Here is a 16,563-nt window from a genome sequence, read left to right as displayed (position 1 = left end):
GCTGGAATGGCTCCATCTGCCAATTATTTTTCTTGCAGCTTTAGATGGGTTTTGTATTATTTAGTTCTTGAACTGCCTGAGCTAATTTCTATAATGGGCACCAGCTGAGGGACATGAGTGACACTCCCTCAGCAAGAATGAAAAGGGTGTTATTTTTTCCCTCCTACGACTGCTTGAACATCCTTCTGTATCCATTCTCTCGGTGATGGAGTCCATCGTCATAGCGAGTTTGATTTTTATTTTCTCTGAATGGGGAGTGCCACTGTAAGTCAGGATTAGCTAAACATAACATTAAAAATAAAGCACGGCTATTAATTTAATGGGTTCCTCGTTACAACCGTCATAAAACAAGTAAACAGGAACTCTGCCAGGGCTGCCGTGCATTCCCCCTCCGAGCGGCTGAAGCAAGGGAGAGATTTGAGTTTTTGCCATTTGATAAAGCAGTGAGCGAGTGTGGCTTTTTAAAAATTAATTCTTTACTTTTCCTTCAGTAGCCTTTCAACTGCTGAAGAAGCCTGGCTGGTGACTGTGACGAAGCTTTGTGGCTCTTAACGAGCCGGGGGGGAAATGCCAGTTCAGGACTTAGCTTAAATCATATCGGCAAAAATAAAAGCTTACAAAAGAAAGAGAAATTGCTCTTTATGGGCTGCTTCAATGAAACAGCCTTCATAGTCCCTTTAATCCTTATTTACTTATTTTTCTTTTGCAAGCTTTCTTTGTGCTGCGACTTTTTCCCTCTACTCCTGAGCTTCCAGCGTGCCGTTGCCAACTCATGATAACTTCCTTGGACCGCCGTTTATTGGATTAAATGGATCAGCGCTGTACAGCTGTGATGCCCCGCGCTGCATGTAGGCTGAGCCCGGCATCCCCGTGCGTTGCAGGTTTCCGAAGCCACCTTTTGCCACGAGGGTGGTGCTGCTCCCTGGCACGGCTCCGCGATCGTGTCTCAGAGCTCGGCGGTGGGACGGGGCACAGCAGAAGGCTCTAGTGGCACTGGCTGCCTCGGAGGGCTGGGTTGTCTAACCTGAGGCTTACCTGGGGGCTTATTCCAAACCTAAATCGGGTGCTTGCGCAGTGCTGGGGGGGGGTCTTTGAGATGAAGATGTTAAAAAATGAGAAAATGCTCAGCTCTTAATTTTCCTACTGTGTTCTTACTGTTTTATGTAGTGACTTCTGGTACCGTGAAGTGTCCGTTCCCAGGCTGGGGGGGCAATTTAGAGAGTGGAATACCCACAGTAATGCCTTTAATATACTCGGTGGCTGCTTTCCCTGCAGTCCTAATGAAACCCAGCCATGAAAGGTGAGTGTCAGCTGTCAGTTCCACCCCGCCAGTGGTTGGCCTCACCTCCCCCTTGCCAGGAAAATGAACTGTGCAGCCTGAAGGAAAGGGTCACAGTTTAGTCTGTGTCCAAACAGGCAGAGGAGAGAAATTCAGCTCGAGTCTAAGCCGATAATCTTGGAAGCACCCTCAGACAGCAGAGTCTGGTTCTTTGGCTCCTCAAAGAAAAAAACATCATCTTTGGGTGCTGCAGGTGGTCCTGCATTGCTCCTTGCTGATGTAGAACTCGGGTAGTTTTGTTCAAGGGTATTTTCAGCCAATTAATGGGGTTAGACCTATATAGGTTATAGGAATCTGATGTCAAGGTGACAGTATACAAGTGTGGCATCAGGAGAAAGAGGTACGTTTGCTTTTTCCGTGTGACCAATGGGTTAGTTGTTCCAAAGCATGGTTCTGTTGCTGCTGGCTAAAAATCTTTGTTTGGCAGTGCCAGGAATCACACAGAAAAACGAGGCCCAGGTGCCCACCGTAATTTTATGTCGATCTTATATCATCCTTCTGAGCACGACCATGGTCACTACCCACCAGTGCTTACCTTGTGCGATTGCCTGGGAGGCCCAAGCCATCACAGCTCTCTGGGAAAACCAAGGCCACCTATTAGCAGAGGAGGTTTTTAATAAGTTGTGCTTAGAGGGAACTGTGCTGTAGATCACTTCCTAGTCACCCCTGGGATTGAAAGTTGATGCTTTAACACTGCTACAGACCTTCCAGCATTCCTGGGCAAGTAGATGACAATATAATCACAGATCATCTTGGGAGACAGAACTGTGCCATTCTTAACTTGAAAGAAAATTAAATTTTAATAAGGAGTACAAGGTAAAAGATTCTGAAACTCGGAAGCCTTTAGCATTCACTGTGAATGTGGGCAGTGCAGCAAGAAGTAGGAAACATGGCTCAACCCCGCTACTGTCAGCCAGGGCTCCCCAGGCAAAGCTCCTGGCTCTCTGTGCTTTGGTCCAGAGGAGTTATTTCCACCCAGCCTTCTATTTTAGGCTAAGCAATTTATAAACCGGTCTGTAACATTTTCTCTTGTCATTCCACATCTCCATGAATCCTCCCAAAAAAAACCTTTCTGGGTTTTCAAGTTAGAACAAGGCTCTACCTGCAGACTGCAAGAGAACCTTTCATCTCACGATGCCTCTGCGTATGTCCAAAAGGGCCAAGCCTGGCCCAGCACTGTCTTGCTTGTGCTGAGTCTGAGTTTTTGGGAGAGGAGGGAAAGTGCTCATGAAAAACGAAGTGGTAGAAATAAACCTTTGACTGTTACCTTGGGGAAAAATAGCATCCAGGGTACGGGGGCTGAGGATAGCTCTGCAAACTGATGCTGCTCTCTCTGCCTACTTTTTTTTTCTTTTTTCTTTTTTTGCCCCATGAGTAATTGAGTGTTTGTGTTTTATTGATGCCAATAACGTTCTAGCTTGAGCTGTTGGTATACAATTTGATATTTATTTGTTATATCCAGACTTCGTACTGTCTGGATTAATCCTCAAGTTAATCTGATGTTGAGCTATTATTGTGACAATTTGACATTCATGCTGTATGTTGTGTAGCTAATTTATGTAACTCAATTTATAAATTACACAAATTGGTTACATAATTTACCACATACCTTGTACACTTCACTGTAATATTCCCAGTTTGCAATTTAAACAATCCTTATACTAAGAACAATTTACACTGAAGACTCTTGAATAATTTTGCAATCTATTCCTGGACAGATAAGGGGCCAAGTTTGTTAAACAAACGTGTGCTGGTGTTGGGTTTAACTTATTAATCACCCTGTCCCGCTTCCAGGCTAATCTGCATCCCGTGTGTTCGTCCTCGACGGTGCTGTGCTGGCGGGGCCAGACCAGCACTGATACCCAGCTGTTTGTCCTGCCCTTTCCGAAGCTGCCAGGCTGCAAATGATGGATTTCTCCTTCCATCACACCAGGCTTTAGCAAAGCTGACCTCCACATGAAAAACAGCTCTGCTGTATCCCTCGGTATCACTGCCCATGTATGTGATGGGTGATGGTACCGTTGTGGGGCAGAGGGCGAGGAGGGGGCTCTGCACGTGCCGTGGGGAGCCCTGTGGTGGTGTGGGGCTGCAGGACTTCCACGGGTGACAGCTGAAGGACGTTACCTGTGATGAGTCCTTGCAACACGTCTGCTTCACTGGTTCACGGTGCTCATAACCCGGCAGCACCTGTGTGCAGACTGGGCTGGGCTCCTCGTCAGGCATTAATTTGGCACCCAGCTGCTCCAACCACCCATCCTACCCCCAGGCTGTTGCTCGCTGACCGATGCTGCCAAGCACCACAGGTACCCGACCTCCAAACAGGGCCGGTGGGAGCACAGGGACGGAGATCTGGAGCCGTCCCCCGCCACCAGCCCCCTCCCCGTGCCACCCAGTGCTCCCCAGCCCCAGGAGGGGATGTGTGCCCCCCATCAGCCGCCTGGCAGCGGGGGACCCGCGGCTCTTCCTCACTCCTCCTACTCCCCTCTGCATCAAGTGACCTTTCAGGCCCAGCAGCCGAGCTCTGTATGCACACACGGCCCCGACACGTGCTCGAGCCGGACCCACGCAGCCCCCGACCCCGCGTGGGCAGCCCCCGACCCCGCTGGCATCTACTGCGAGCCCAAACAATTAGGAGTCTCTGCTCTGCCTTCCCCCTTCCTCTTTATTCTTGGCAAAAAAAGGTTAATTAAACTCAGAAAATATCCCTTTTCTCCCCCCTCCTAAGCATGAGACTGTTAATTTTCTCTTTAAATTTGTATTTAATTAATTCCTGCAAAGGCTCCGACTATATTTTTTTGGTATAATTTCTCCCTTTGTCTCTCTCTCTCATTGTTAATCCTTGCATATTCAGTTTTTTCCCCTCCCTTTTCCCCTAGATTTGAAATTCTATTACCATTTCAGAAGGCAGGCGTTTGAAGAGAAAATTGAATACCCGTCCAGTCTTGATAAGAAGGGACATTTGGTACGAGCGGTAATTTGCGAAGCAGATTTCTTCCCCCCTCCCTCCCTCACCACGTTCCTTACCGGGGGGGTATTATGGGGTACGGGGGGGGCTCCTTTTGGGGCCCCTCTGCTTTTGGGGTACCCCAAAGTGGGGCTGTGGGGACATGGGGCTGGGCTGCGTGGGGGTCTGTGCCCCGACAGCGGGATGGGGGAAGCCCCCCGTGGGCTGCCCCCCGTGAGGGGGCCGGGCCCGGAGCCCCCCGTCAGGCGGCACCAGGTGGCGCTGCCGCCCCGGCTGTGGGCCGGGGTCCCGGGGCCGAGCTCCGCGGGGCTCTGAGCCGGTACCGAGGCCTCGTCGAGCCCCCTGCGGCCGCCCCTGGTCCCGGGCCCGGCCCGAGGAAGGGGAACGGCCCGGTGCTGAGGGCGGCGGCCGCGGAGAGCCCCAGGGAGGCCGCGGTGCCCGCCCCGTGCCGCGCAAATGGCGGCGGCTCGGGCTGAGGGGAAGGGCAGCGCTGCCCGCCTCCTTGCCCGAATCCCCCGGTTTCCTTCAGGGCCGTGTTGCACGTTTGAATTTAAAAGCAGAATGGCGCTTGGGATTTTTATTTATAATTAGCACCAGGAGCCCGGTGCTGGATCAGCCCTGAGAAGGGGGGAGCAGGGTCAAGGCAATAGCTGGGGGTGCTGAGGGATCCCCATCCGCGGGCTGCCTGTGGCAGCCGTCAGAGCAGCCGATGGGATCCCTAATTATCAATTCCATAATTAAAAGGTGTTTGCTGACCACCGCTGTGTCTTGCTTCTTGGCTGCGAATGGGACAGACAAGCACGTACAGCCGCTGCCATGCACGGTGCTGCGGGCACGTCACTGGGTGTGAGGGGAGCTGTGTGGGGACACACAGTTCCCAGGTCCGCTCGCTGCCTGAGGAGTTCTGGCCGTGCCCTGGAAATGGCCTCAGATACTTTTTGTTGGGTTTCCCATGGTAAGGAGGCACTGAGGCAGTGAGCGGGTCCTTTTGGTGTCATCTAACCAGCCGGTGAGACAGGAGGACACGGCCTGGTGCCCGCATCTAGCATCACATCCCTGGCTGAGGGGCACTGGGGGGCTCTGGGGTCTCCCAGCTCCGTGTGGGGCCGGCTGCCCCACAGAGCCCACTCAGGGGCTGTGCTGCCCTTGGCCATCGGAGCTTTGGGGTGCCCCAGGGCCAGCTGCTGTGGTTCTGCTCCCCGGCACCTTCACTGGAGCAGCAAGGCGAGGTATTTTTAGCGCGTCGCTTCTTGCAGGCGGTAATTGGTTTCTGAGGGTTTATGCTCTCTCTGTTCTGATTGCGCTTCGCAGCTTGCAGGGCAGGGAGACGTGCGCCTTTCCCCGCTCTGCCTCCCGGCAGGCCGCTGCAGGACCCCCACACCGGGCTCTGCTCGAGCCCTGCCTGCTCAGGTCAATCGCAGCCCCGCTCCCTGGCAGGGAAAGGCTCTCGCTGGTTGCTGGTACCTGCACCAACAGCACGGGGCTGGGAAGAAAACGCAGCTCGATGCTACCCACAGTGGGTTTCTGGTCCAGGTTTGGGGACGCATCGTCCCTCAGCACCGTCCCTTCGTGTACTGAAAGCTGCAGCCCCCATCGCCAGCAGCATCCCGACCTCCCCGTGTGCAGCGCTGCGCAGCCGGTTTGATCTTTCTCAAGACAGGTGCCCCGTGTCAGGTGAAGGTTTAATCTCTCTGATTTTATTCTTATTGAACAAATGTTTAAAACGCAATAAGAAGAAAATGAAAAAGCGCTCGGTGCCTACCTTTCAGCAGCTGGTGATGGGCTCAGGTCTGTGGTTAGCAGGGACTTGGCAAATCCCAGTCCCTGGTCCACTGGTGATGTCCACGGGGAGCCGGCAGTGGGACCTGGATGTCTGTGGGGTCCTGAGCGACTGGGGCTGGGCAGGAGGGAGCACACGGGGCTACTGGGACTGCAGGGGCCCGAAGGATGGAGAAGAGGTGTTTGGGGACCTGGGGGGAGCACCTGGGGGACTGGGAGGTGCTGGGGTGATGGAGGCTGGCAGCCCACCTGCGTGATGGAGATTCCCTCCTTAATTGCATGGGTTTTTACAGCCTGGAGCCCAGACGGATTGCAGTGTGCACAGCCTCGTGCTGGGCTTTATTACAAGCTGGTTAATAACTCCGTACTGGATGGTTTGTTAAAGGAGTTAATTTACCCTGGACTATTTGCTAATTTAGGCTACGAGGCTCGGCTGAGGCCACGCCGGGCTGAGCCCTTCTGGTTTCACCACCAGTGGCAAAATTTGCCTTTCGGGCTTGTGCCTGGCCGTGGGGCTGTGTGAGAAGGTGTCTGGCAGGTTTGGGGTCCCCATGGGGTGCCCGCTGGCATCACCCTCCTTGTGCCCTGCAGCTCCCCTTTCCCATCTGCGAGCGGCAGGGGCCACGTGCCCATTAGCAGCCCGGCTAACGAGCATGCCCAGCTAATGAATACTCCTGGCCGTGGTGTCCTGCGTGCCCCGGTCACCCCCAGGTAGCCGAGCTCCCTCACGGCGCCGCGCTGCCAGCCGTCTTTAAGAATACATATTGACATTAAAAAAGGCCCCTCTGTACCTATTAATTGAAGTCATTAAATTTAATGGGATAGTTATTGCATGTTAAATAAATACCAGCTAATTATGAAAAACATATTTGCCAAGGTTTAACTATAGAAAAGATGCCTCAATTACATGGTTATTAAACCTCAAAAAATATACACTTTTAATAATGAAGTGACATTTAAATAACATACATTAACTGTCTTATTAAATGCTGCTTCTTTTCATATTTGAGGACTTTAATTTAGAGCATTTTCCCTGGCACTAACTGTACTATGCATCATTAACTGTCTTTCACTCATCGTTTTGTAAACTTTTTTTATAAATAGGCTGAAGTGTCTGTAGTCGCTTTTGTTTCCCCAGCTCCCAGCGCTCCCTTCGAGTAGTCAGGATTTGCCAGGGAAGTGAGCACGGAGAGAGGGAACTTCTGGGCTGCCGCTTCACATCATGAAAGCCCTTCCTAAGGGTGCTAAACCCCTCCCTAAATCTGCCATCCCAAAATATGCAGGCAGCTGAGCTTTTCAGGATTTCTGACACATCCTTGCTGGAAGGACGGCTCTGCACCTCTCATTTTTCCAGGCCCAACAGCCCTGTGAGGAGTAGCCAGGAGACGGGGAGCAGGACGAGAGGCGAAGGAGCACCGGGTTGCAGTGGAAGTACCGGGCTGGTTCTGTCTCCGCCAGCGAGCCCTGCAGTGACCTGAAGGAGTTTTGGGGAGCCCGCACCTCTGCGGGGACCCACCTGGCACTGCTGCGGGGACAGCAGCGAGCAGCGCAAGCAGCGGGCTTGCAGCCTCCTTCGCTTTAATGCATTTATTGATTGCAGTGAACACGTCAGGATATAATTTAGAAATCACTCTCCCAGAATCAATTAGAGGCCTTGCTAGTAATTTAGGTGCCTTTTAGTTAAAGCTCCTGCCCTTCCTTCGCTTGCACGCACACCATCCCTGCTCTGCTTTGCGGGGACTCCTGCCTTCCTCCCGGCTGACGCTGGGTCCCGCTCTGTCTGGGACTGCCGGTGCCAGCATCTCCTGCCAGCAGCTCCGCTGCTTTTCTGGGAATCCGTGCTGCCCTGGTCGCCTCCCAAACCAGCCCTCATTACAGGATGTCAGAGCGCCAGGACGCAGCGGCTCCCGGACCCGCTTGTAATGTTTCCTGCGTCCGCACCGAGGTAGATAAGCCGTGTTTGGGAGGCCCCGGCGGGCAGCAGTTGGTACAGAAGCACTTAAATTAATGATGAAGAAATGAAGTCACCGGCAGTGGGGGCTCCCTCACTTCCCGGTGGTGCCGGGCCCCATCTCCGGCTCCAGAGAGGCTTCAGGTGCTGGCAGGCTCTGGTGTGGGTCCAGCAAAGCACAGGTTTATTTTGGGGGAGAATCTGAGGTTTTGAAATGTATCTCGTTCCACAGAGAGCTGACAGGCTTTCCGCTTGAAGTTCCCGTGCGGCACGATACGGGGCAGCCGGAGCGTTCTGCCTTGGTAAGCACCAGCCTTCTTACTCTGATTTTGGCATCTTTAATATTGCGGAGTTTATTTAAAAAATGGAAATGAAACATCCTTTTAAAATGGAAATATCAGGCTCTTCTCCGCCAAGACACGGCTCTTCAACCATGTCTAAAGAATTTTCCTGTCTCTTTTTTTTTTTTTTTTTTTTTCCCTTACCGTGGTGATGAATGTTCATCAAAACAGCTGCAGGTTTCTGGTGGTTTTTTTCCTTTTTTTTTTTGTAAAAGCCTTTAGCAAGTCACCATTTTCTGATGGAATAAAGTTGAGGGGGAAAATAAGTAGCTCAAGGCTGGGGCAGATTGGATTTGAAGCTTTTTCTTTGCTCTTTCTTTCCTGCCCACTGTTACAGGTGCACGACTTGAAGTCAGAGCTAGTGAAATGTCCCCACTCCGTCCAGGCAGCACGTCGCACGTGGGGTGGTGATGGCCAGGACTCCTGAGGGGCCCAGCAACCCATTGGGACCTGCCCCACTGATGCCACGCTCACCATTTCCCCCCATTTCTCCTCAGGAGAAACACGGTGACGTAAAAATCCATCTCCGGTGGCTCACGGATGGGAACTGGAGCCCGGACGCCCTGCCATGTCGTTCACAGGGCCGGACATTTCATCCTCGCCGAGGTGTGTGATGCTTCTCAGGGGATCTCTGTGCTGCAATATCACATCCCTGTATAGGCAAATTGTCTTAAGTAATGGTTTCTGCATTTTTTAAGGTATATTTATCATATCTTTTATTGAATAAAATTAAAGCGGAATTAGAAACTAAAATAACTTTAATTACGAACTTCATGATTCAGTATGTTGTAAATCCTTCAGCATAATATTGTGCCATAAAAATGCTATTTTGTGATAATTATTATTATTATAATTAATGTTCCTTAATTGCTAACGTCGCAGGCATGCGTTATCTCCCAGGTTTTCTTGCAGTGTCTCCGGAGGAGCTGCTCCGTGGGGGATGCGGAGGGCTCAGCTGGCAGCAGGCGCGTGGTCCAGGGATGGGGGATTGGGAGGGATGGGGGCTCTGGTCAGGGCTGGAAACCACCCGGGCTCCCCCAGCTCCCCGAGGAGCCCCCTTGGCTCTGGGTCGTGGGTGCCTGGAGGTGCCCGTGCTGTGCCCCGCGGGTGGCCTGGCTGCTCCGAGGTGCCCAGCTCCTGCAGCAAAGTGCCACCGCGTGTGCCACCCGTCCCTTCGGGAGCTTGGGGTGCCCGGGTGCTGGGCTTCTCCTGGCTCCTCCTCGGCCCACTGCCTGCAGCCCTGCTCCATTTCTGGAGCACCAAGGGTGCTTCTTTTTTGGTGCCTGCCAGGAGCTGTGTGACATGTCCCTGGAATGACGATGAAGAGCAAACACGACGCCGTAGCCTGCTGTTTCTGAAGGGGCCCGATTCTTCGCTGCCATCCCCAGGTAGGCAGGAGGAGGCTGTAGGGAAACAGCCTCCCCAGGGGCTCAGCTCCCACCACTCACTAACACCCTGCAGGGTGCGAGCAAGGCGGGCACACCAGGGAGAGCTAAAACTGTCCAGAAGGAGGGGAGGGGGCAGCCCCACCAGAAGTGGGGCTTCCCAGCACTGATGAACCCGTGCTTGGTGCTGAGCACAGGGAACCAAAGTGGCCTCCCTGCTTGGGGGCTGACCTGCTTTGGGGTGCAGGCGATGCTCAGCACCTCGCTGCGTGCGCGGAGCAGGCCGGGAGGTGCAGTGCCAGGAGGTGGTGCTCTTTGTATTGGCTAAGCCTAGCACCTCAAAGCGCCGAAGTCCTCTTACGAGCAGAATGAGAAAGCGGAGGGATTTCTGCTTTGGCCGGGCTGGGGCTCTGCCACTCTCGTTAGCATCCCTCACTGGCTTGGAGGATGCTGCTGGTGTCTCGGAGAGCCAGCCCCGAGTCCTGCTGCCGGCCCAGGCCCAGGTGCGAGGGAGGAGCGGGGAGCAGAGGGATGCAAAGCGCCTGGTGTCAGGCGCGTGAATTTTTTATGTGACCCGGAGGCCTCGCTCATACCAGCATGGGGCTGCCCAGGAGCAGCTGAGAGCGGGAAGGCACGAAAACAGCCACCGAGCCAGCTGCTTCACAGCGGTGAGTGTGTGCGGGGTGAAGCTGAAACCAGGATGCATTTTTAATGATGCAGGCAGGGCTGGGTTTCTTTAAATAAGACTAGACAATGAATATGCACTCTATAAGCCGTGTAGTGCACAACAACTGCATTATTTACAGCAGCTTCTTCCTTGTCCGTTTTAATTTTACATGGGCACTGGAGAAAACGAAGGGGCTCCTTGGCGTCTCGTGGCCGCCCGCTTGTCCCACGTGGAGGAGATGAATTTCTCAACTCCGGAGGATTTGGTGTTCGTCTTTCTGCTGACGTGGATGGTGGAGGAGACAGCCAGCCTGGGAGACGGAGCATGGCACCTAGGAGTAGGGGCAGATGTGGCAGATGTGAACACGCTGCCCTACAACCCACGGGTCCTTTCCCTAGTACAAACCCTGTCTCCTGAAAGGAGGTGACGGGGAGAACAGGGGGCTCGGTTTTAGTCTTGCTGGTGCAGCATCTGGTCTTAATTGTCATTTCCTGCCTCCTCTGCACGAGGTGGAGAAAGGGCTGCGTAAAAAGGGTGTTCAGGGAGGAAATAGGGCAGGTGGGAGCGAGCAGCAGCAAGGTGGCTGCAGCACGGGGGCTGGAGGGGGCTCTGACTTTCCCCAGGAGGGATGCGCTGCCTGGTCCCAGCCGAAACGGTGAGCCCTGACCTACAGTCGCCATCCGCAACCATTAGGTTTCAGAGTCAACTTCTGCTGCAATGAACAGGGGGGCTCTTTACACCTCCTTTAAAGCCGTTGGGTGAATCTATCTTGCCTTTTCCTATCTGCAAGGCTGACAGCAAACCCCTGCCTGCCCCCTCCCTCCCTCCTCCCCCAGGAAAATGCCACGGAACCTGCTGCAGCTGGCCGTGACGTGCAGCTGAGTCACCGAATGCCACCAGCGCTCAACACGCCGATGATCGCGCTGCGCCCTTCTGCAGGCTGCAACAAATCAAAGCAGCCACGTGGGCTCCAGCGGGCATCTCTGCCCGGCTTCTGCTCCGTCTCCTGGCGGGGTGGGAGCCCCCAAACAGCGGGGCCGAGGCGGTGGCACCACGTCCGCGGTGCCGGGCGGGGGACGGTGCCGTGCCCCTCAGGCTCTCTGCGGGGCGGTGTAGTCAGGAAGTGACTTTCTTTCTTCCCTTCAAAGTTGCCCCGACTCGAAGTCAGGCCTGTCTGCTTTTGGTTCCCGCTGCGCAGGGAAGCCTGGATGTTATTCATCAAGGGATGTCTGATTTGCTTAGCAGGGAGCCCTCGGGCTGCCGGGAGGAAGCACAAAGTGGTTCGGCAGCGGCTGCAAAGGTGGGATCGGAGTCCAGGAGCTGACGGACACGAGGATGCTCTCCCCGGGCCTGGGAGGGTTGAGATGGCAGCTTGACGGCTTGGAAAATAGGCTGAGATGAAGGAATATCAATACGGAGAGAGAGCTGTTCCTGCCGAGCAGCCCCGGGGCAGCTAACGTGAAATGCTGGTTGTCTCCCAGGAGCTGACAGGTGTCTGCATCAGGCTTCCTGCTAATTAAGCGCCGTTGTGAGTCACGGGCAAAGGGATGGAGGAGCCGGGAAGAAGCTCACCCATGAAGGTATGGCTGGGGGGGGGCTCTGCAGGGGCTCCCTCCCACCTGGGGAAGAGCTGAGGGAAGGACTGGTGCATGTCAGGTCATTGTCAGGTGAGGGATAAGCAGTCATGGGGCAGGCAAGTCTTTAGGGAGCTTGGAGAGGAGCAGAGCTTCTTCAAGACACGTCCTTCTGGGTGTCCGTCCTCTCCCACCATGCTGCTTGTCCTTCTCTGGGTCCCACCAGCTCCTGGAGCTCCCACCGCAGACCTGCGGGACCTCGCAGGAACACCCCAGCACATCTCACACCCATCCCAGCACCAAAACACTCACAGCAGGGTCCCCCTTCCCAAACCACTGGGTGCATCGCTCCCGGCCCAGCAGGCTGGAGAAATCACAGGGCTCCCAGACCTCTCTTTCTTCCAGTCCTCCTCCCTCCTTCCAGGTGACCTCCTGTGCCCGGCTGACCTCTCCCTTCCCAGCCCCGGCCAGGGGAGCTTCTCGCTGTAATTAACGGCAGCGCTGCCTGCCCGCCGAGGCCTCTAATAGAAAATTCCCCATTTCAAGGAACATAAGCACAGCGGGGCGGAGGAAGGGGCCGTTCATCAGCGATGCTTTGCGGGCGCCTGTGGATCCAGAGGGCGTCCGTAGCAGCAGGCACGGGATAAAAGCAGGCAGCAAAGTGCCCTCCTCGCCAGGCGAGCCGGGGAGAGGAGGAATGACAGCCCCCATGCCACCCCACGTCCCTTCCCCATGTGCCTCTCCAGTGCCTTTTGCCTGCTGGCCCTGCCTGCGTTTGCAGCTGTGATCCCCTGAAAAATGGCTCTATTCATTACCCATTTTAATTTCAGTCTGGATCCCCAGAGCTCTGCAGACACATTTTGTTATCCTGGCTGTCAAGAAGCTTAAAGAGCTGCTGACGCCTCCTGGAAAACTTTGACAAACCCTCTGTTTGGGCACCGTGCTGCCTCCCCAGCCTGTCTGCCCAGGCTTTCTGCTCCCTAGTTCTTTATTAGCAACGATGTCTGCGAGGACAGGAGGAGAGAAAAAGCCCCACCACTGACATCTGTGCAGAACCAATTTCCTCTCGAGGCCCCTTCCCTTTCAGAGGATGCCCTGGGAGCTGAGCTGCAGAGGTCGGGTGTGAATGTCCCCAGAGATCAAGTTTGCTCTCCGGGAAGCCAGATGTCACAGCGGAAAGGGGCACTGGGTTTGTCCCATCCCCACACATCGCTGCTCAGCGCAGAGGGCTTAAACCTGTGGTCGCAGACTCTCAGGGAACCATTTTAGGTGGTCCCCGGGAGGTGAACAGGGGAGCTGATCTGTGCCTGAAGACCTGTGTGCACCATGCAGGAGCCTGTGTTCTCAATGGGAAATTTTTAGCAGTCAGAAGCTGAAAATGGTTGAAAAAATCACAAATTTAGACACTTATTTATAGCCCCTCACCACTCAGTTGGACTGGATTAACCCAGTGAGCTGCGCGGAACAGCTTTCCCATCTATTCTGGCTCTCTTTGGCGATCTAATCCTCTCCCAATTAGTTTCTTTTTACATAGTAGTTGTCGGGCTGCTTTTAGAGAACAAAATGCCCCTCGGTCTCTTCACTAACACAGGAAAGTGCACCAGACACACCGAGAACAGATCGTCTCTAAATGTAATTTTGGTCAAAGTTCTGCGTAAGAAGTGCAGAGTCAGCCGCATGCTTTTAGCATAATGAGAACGAGCCAGCCGAACTCGTAACCTCTGTGGTTTTGGTCCAGCTGAGAACGGAGTCATCTTCTGCTTCAAACCTTCCTCCCAGCGCCCCGCCGAGCTCTGAAATTCCGAGTGCCTTTGAGGTGCCACTCACGCTGGCTGTCCTCGGGGCACGCGGGAGCACGGCCGAGCCTGCCGGTCCCCGGAGGTTCGTCAGCTGCAGGGGGATGAGGAGGCACGAGGGCTGAGGGGGAGCAGAGCAATTAAAAAGCCATCAGAGGCAGGACAAAAAGACGAGGCTTTCAGAGCTAACGAGGGGCCAGCTGCAGGGGTGAGCTGCCCAGACCCTGGGGAAAGCCACGAGTGATGAGTGTGGTCCCCTGATCTCTGGGCATGGTGCTGGACGAGCCATCGGGATGGCCGTGGGGCGCTGTGAGCTCTGTGGTTTGCTGCAAGCCCACGTCTCCTCCCCACCTCATCTGAACCCCAGAAATGTTCTTGCTGTACACCCAGGCCCCTGGCATGGGGGCTCTTGTTCTTTTTTGCCTGTTTTTATTCCTCTCTGCGACCCCCTGCTCCTGACCTCCAGCAGTATGTTCTGCATAATCAGTACTATTTTCTAAAGTAACGATAACCTATGCTAACTACTGGAAACTGTGGATGACAAAAAGCTACCCTGTTTGCTAAAATCTTGAAGCAATAATAAAACCCTAGGTATAACCACAGCCCTGTGGCCAGTCATCATTCTGCCCAGGCCTCCTAGAGAGCCTGCCTGTCCCCAGGTGACACTGTCGCGCCTGGACCTCTTTGGAAGCTGCTGGATGGCTGGAGGCATGCTGGTGGCCAGGGTGCCAGGCCTCTTTCCTGAGCTCTTCTGAGCTCCTCCGCCTTGGCTTCATTCCTCACCACTTTGTCAATCCATCACCCTCTCCTTCAGCAAAAATAAAGTGCTCGGGCTCCCCTCCCACCGGTGCTGAGCTGGGGAAGGGGAGCTGCAGAGATGGTCGGAGCCTTGCGGGGCTGCGTGATCCTGCCCTGCGCACGGAGCGAGCACAGGGATAATCCGCCCCTCTTCCCCACGCCTGCAGCACGAGATAGTGGCCGAGAGAGCAAGGTGCCCGTGCAACGCTCCTGAGAGCGAGCGGATTTACAGGCGGTGGTGGGAGCCTGCCTGAATATCTCTCCCTTCTTCTTTATGCGTTTAAGAGGTTTCGCTGTCTCGCTAACTCCCCTGAGAGGCCCAAGTAGCAGCCTCTTCGGATGTGAATACCTGACAAGTTTTTAATGTGAAATGAATTCACTAAATTTAGTCTCTTGGAGGGGAAGGAAAAAAAAAAGAGAACCGCTTCTTTCAATCTGGGGGAAGTGATCCAAACCCCAGCCGCTTCCCTGCCATCAGAGCGAGCTGATTTGTTCTTTTCTCCTCTGTCTCAAAAGCTTTTAAGTCTGGGCCCCATGTGTGCCTGTGCACAAATAAGAGGTGGGAGAATGGCAGGCACCGACGCCGGTGTCTCGGGGGAATATGACAGCTCCCAGCTCCTGGCCTCCACATGACAGATGTTGACGAGGGCAGGGTGGGGAGATAGACAAAAGAAAAACCTGTGAAGAGGGCTCTCTTTGGGTCGGAAGGGACCTCTTGTCTGAGTCTTAGGGATGCCGTCTTTGCTTTCGAGTGGACTTTGTGCAAGACACAACTGGTGCTGAGGGCTGGAAGTAAAAAGCACCTTGCCTGGCGTACTTGTCTGAATCACCTGTTCTCCACCCCATCCTCTCTTCCTACCCTCGCTGGAGCCTCCAAGGTCCACTTTTCTTCTCTGTTCTGGCTCCTGAGGTTCACCAGGAACCTTCTGCTCTCCTTTGTTGTCCTCTCCCAAGGGCCAGAGTAGCCTCTGGGCTCTGCTGGCTGAAGGAGGCTTCCTGGTCTCCATGGCTTCATGAAGGTTACTTCAGCCCAGGTAAGCGCACGTGGTCAGTCGTTGGAGGCTGAGGTCTCCACGAGCATGTCTACACGTCCACACAAGGTGAGTATATGCATTACTGCAGCAGAGCTGATGGCTGGCTACTCCAAAATTCAATGGTGTACATGAGGCTGAAGGGCAAAGTGTGTCTTGGTGATGCGGTTTGGTGGAGATAAAGGTTTGGCTGGCTGTGCCCTGGGCGAGCAAGCCAGCTGTGTCTATTGCCCTCATGGCGCTAGTGCCTGGATGCCCACCTGACCTGTGGTCGGGGTTTGGAGGCTGTTATCTCGGTGGGCTGTGGGTTTTTGTGGCTGGAGGGCTACTAAGATTGAAGCCCCAAGCTGGGGGAGATCATTCGCCCCCATGCTGCAGTGATCCACCACTCCATCTCCTGGCAGGAGAGTGGTTCCACACCATTTATATCCCACATATCACCGGTGAAAGGAGTGGAGGTGCAGGCCTGATTATGAAGACTTTATTTAGTTCTGTTTGCCTCTAAAAAGGTCACTTCCCAGCTGAGAGATGCAGGAGCAGAGGAGGATGGTCACTGGTTTCTGCAGGGCCTACACCCACGCAGGGACACCGGGGTGGTCCTGTGCTGGGGATGGGGTACGTGGGCACGGGGCAGCCGTGCTCTGGCTTGGTGCGAAGCAAAAATGAATAAAGGGGGATAATGAAGATGATAAAAATGGCTGGCGCTGAACGTGTTTTAAAAAGACAAATAATTAACTCAGACCACCCATTCATCTCTTTTATGGCTTTTACTATATTTCCCCTTTGTGATTTTAGTCGTAAGCGGCGTGGACGCGGTGCCAGTGGAAAGATGCTGAGCTGGCAGCTCCGCAGAACAAAGTCCTGCCGTTATCGGCGGGATGGCCGCCAGGCCGGCGGCGCTGCGCTGAGGTGGCTCCCGGCCGCCCGCTGCCCCTGC

This window comes from Cygnus atratus, chromosome 10 (genome assembly GCF_013377495.2).
Source record: "Cygnus atratus isolate AKBS03 ecotype Queensland, Australia chromosome 10, CAtr_DNAZoo_HiC_assembly, whole genome shotgun sequence".
NCBI lineage: Eukaryota > Metazoa > Chordata > Aves > Anseriformes > Anatidae > Cygnus > Cygnus atratus.
Note: the sequence above shows the minus strand (reverse complement) of the source record.